A 4029-nucleotide genomic window follows, 5' to 3' on the forward strand; every position below is an offset into this window, starting at 1 on the left:
GCATACACTAAAGGTGATATAAAACAGTCTGCTCTTGTAGCTAACCACTATCAGAATTAGCCTAAATATAAACATAAACCTAGTCTAGAATTAAACTAAATATAGAGAGTATAATCCGCAAGCAACATTGGTTTACAAGGAAATCTTGCCAAAGGAACAGTCATACATGAGCACAGACTGGACATTAGTTGTTCAATTCTTCTAAGATCCATTCAACGTGTTTTCTTTCTCCTGGCGGCTTGTTCTGCTAAGACCTCTGGGTTTCTTCTGCATGCCACAATATTTTTAGAGGAGTGGAGGAGTGATAACCACTACAGAATGCATAGAAAAACAAATAGAAACAACTGCGTAAGCCAAACAATTTTCAATTAAAAATCATAATCCATATGCAGGAGATAAACATATTATAAAAAGAAAAACAGTGACTCTTACTTTTAATACTCCTCCATTCCTCCTTCACCTTCAGCACTTCATTTCCAAAATAGAAACAAGTCAATATAAACTCTTATAAACAAGTCAATATATATTACTATCACTAAAGAGAGAATAAACCTCAAGTCTAATGATTTTGACTCGAGGGCTTTCAGATCCTTAAGACCACAAGTTTCACAGCACAAAGGAATGACTTCTTGGCTACAAAAGAGACCTACAACACATTCCAAGCAAGCCGCATCATTAAGCAAGGCCAAAAAAAATTAGAAAGCACGAAAGAAAAATTTTACAGATTTTACAACACAAGAATTGCACTAACCTGAACTCCAAACAAAAAGTTGAAGGGACTGGACAAAAAATCTTTGAGCAAACACACAAATTAGTATGAGGGGAACCGCACTGAGGGGACTAAGGAACCTGGAATGTCAGTAACAGCAATGAATATATTGATTATAGAAGTGATAATGATAGATTTCTTTTATTTCTGAAAGTGAAACTCACACATATTGCAAAGAGGGAAGGCTAAAGAAACCAGCAGGTATTTGGCCAGACAGGTTCGCCTCCTACATCCGTCTGTCATAAAACACAGGCAAAAACTGCATTGAAGTGTGGTGCATGTGTACGCAAAGCCCCACACTATTTCGTACAACAGCGACAGTACCAGCAAGTGCACTGGGTCGTCCAAGTAATACCTGAGTGAGTCAGGGTCGATCCCACGAGGATTGTGGATTGAAGCAAGCTTATGGTTGCCTTGCAGGTCTTAGTCAGACAGAATCAGAAGAAGTTGAACAATATTATGTAAACCTTGAATGATTATATGTTATAAATGCTTGGATGTTATGAAAGGAATAAGCGATAGGATTAGATTGAGAATTGAGAGTTGGAGTTGCTTTGTCTTTCTGAAGTAGCTCTAGTACTATTATCTTCCTTGCTTGTGGATGATCTTCTTCTATGGCAGGCTGTAAGTGATCAAAGCCACGACAATGGTCCTTGATCTCCTCTGCTACAGAATGAAAGCCAAGGCCCTTGGTCCTTCAATCCAATGGAGGGTGAAGCGCATAGCAATCCATTCTCTTGGCGATCCTACTCAAAACTCCACAGACAAGGTAGAATCTTTTGGATCAGAGAACGCTGCTTCTTGGATCTAGCCTACACCATGGAGACCTTAATCTCCCCGGAGATCAGCTGAACTGGTGTCTTGAGAAGTCCCCTACGAAATTGTGGATTAACCGTCTGAGAGATGTATAACCATAGCTGTTGGCTCGTGCTTTTCTTCCAAGTACTCACACGAACCCAAGTAGACGCAGGTGTTTGTCAGGCACGTTCATCTTGGTGTGATGAATAGATCTGATTTGTCAGATCATCCTATTCATCACGATGAAGATCGGGATATATATCTTAGAGATAGATCAAACACGGATCGAAGAAGAAGAAATAGTACTTTTATTAATTCATAGGACTCAATAGGGCTCCTCCCCTCAACTTAGGAAGTTTAGAAACTCATACTGAGGTATACAACAATGGTGAAAAAGAAAATAATGAGAAAAGTGAGAAAAGTGATAAAGTTCTTGATGGTTGTCTGTATGACATGAATAAAAGCCCTTAAATACTAAACTAATGACTAGTAAGGGTACAACAGTCATTCTAGTGCTAAAATCTACTTCTAAGGCCCACTTGGTAAGTTTTTGGGCTGAGCTTGATGAGATCCACGTGATATGAGGTCTTTTGGATGTGAAACGCCAGCTAGGGAGTCATCTCTGGGCTTTTGGATATTGGGCTTTACTTTCTTGGGCGCTGGACGCCAGAAAGGGTAGGAAGCTGGTGTTGGACGCCAGTTTTGGGCCTTCTAATCCGAAACAACATATGGACTATTAAATATTGCTGGAGATCTGGAAGGCTGCTTTCCATATCCATTGAGAAGCTCCATTTGAACTTCTGTAGCTCCAGAAAATCTCTTCCGAATGCGAGCAGGTCAGATCTGGACAGCATCTGCAGTGCTTTCCCTGTCTTTGAATCAGACTTCTGCTCCATCTCATCAAATTCAGCCAGAAAAATACCTGAATTGGTACAAAAATACACAAACTTAAAGTAGAATCCAAAAATGTGAATTTAGCACTAAAACCTGTAAAAACTTAATAAAAACTAAATAAAACCTATTAAAAACTATATGAACACTAAGCCAACAAGCGTATAAAATATCAGCTCATCAAAGTGTTGAAAAAAGCACTTTGATACAGAAGAGTGAAATAAGTAACAAAAAGAAAGACTTACAATGTTGTTAAATTCTTCATAGTCAAAAGCCATTGTGGAAAATCTGTGCAATCAAAGGCATTGCTGCTCAAATCCCTTTAACATAGATTTTAGAGAATTTCACCATTGTATTACAAGAAACATTCAATTCATCCCAACACGAGTTAAGAATCAATGTCGATATGTTGATATGTTAATATGTTAAGAATCAATTTGAGTACATATAAAATATTACAGGCCTAAAACTAAAACTAACGTACCTAAACTATCATGAACATTCTAGTAAGATTTGGCAGGGGACCTTCCAGCTTATTGTTGCACAATATCCTGAAAAGCATAAAATAAAATAAAATCTTGTCATGGAAATATTGAATTTTCAAGAATGATACCAAAAACTATGAGTGCTTACAGGTCTGCAACATTGGTAAGGTTGTTGAGGCTCTTAGTTTCCAATCCTCTTAATGTATTGTTGTCAAAGCGTCTGTATCCACAAGACAAACAAATATGAGCAAATTATACCAAATTAAATGAATTTGTTTGAGGATTTGATGTATATAATCACTCACATCAAAGTTAGATTCTGAACAAGTCCAATTATATCTGGAATCTCGCCGGTTAGCTGATTGTTATCAAGAATCCTGGGAGTGAAAACATGAAGAAATTCTAGTGTGAAAATAGTGACAGTGACGGCTCGCTCGTCACCTGCTCTCACTCTCACTACATTCATTCTTCTAGACATGGAAATCTAATATACTACACCAAAGATCAGTTATTTCTAGAGGTAGGCATCAGAGTAGTCCCTGAAGTTGTCCTCGAGGATCAAAATAATCCCTGAAGTTAAAAATTTGTCTGAATCGTCCCTGAAGTTGATCTTCGGTACTCAAAGTGGTCCTTCCGGTGAATTTCGTCCACCTGGCGCAACCGGAAAGCTGAGATGGCGTCGTTGATGACACGTTAGCACGCCAAAACGACGTCGTTTCATGGGTGGCGCCAAAAAGACATAAAACGTCGTCGTTTTATGCGGAAAAAACCCCCACCCTCAACGTTTCACTAACGTCTCGTCTCCCACACTCAAACACACAAACATAACACAAAGCAGAGCTCTCTTCTTCTCCGTTACCCTCTTCACTAGCGCCAGTGGTGTTGCCTTCACCGGAGAGTATTTGAGTGGAGAACGTAAGCTCCAGAGGATCGCATTCATCATCTGCATCAGGCAGGGAGTTGTGAAGACGGGTTTCTCTGATAAAGGTACGCCAAAAAAATTTAATTGTGTGGTGATGCTCTATTTTTTGAATTTTGTTGCTAATCTATTCTTCAGAAGGGGAAAAAACGTTTTCTTGGAGTGTT

The 4029-nt window shown here is 38.9% G+C and overlaps 1 long non-coding RNA gene across 1 annotated transcript; it reads right to left on the bottom strand.

Moving 5' to 3' along the window:
* LOC110267353 lies at window positions 918-2837 on the bottom strand. Its single transcript, XR_002354846.1, has 2 exons — window positions 2704-2837; window positions 918-1005 (listed from the first exon to the last, which is right to left on the bottom strand). It is a non-coding gene; the product is annotated as an uncharacterized LOC110267353 (long non-coding RNA).

The sequence above is a fragment of the Arachis ipaensis genome, chromosome B09 (assembly GCF_000816755.2).
Source record: "Arachis ipaensis cultivar K30076 chromosome B09, Araip1.1, whole genome shotgun sequence".
NCBI lineage: Eukaryota > Viridiplantae > Streptophyta > Magnoliopsida > Fabales > Fabaceae > Arachis > Arachis ipaensis.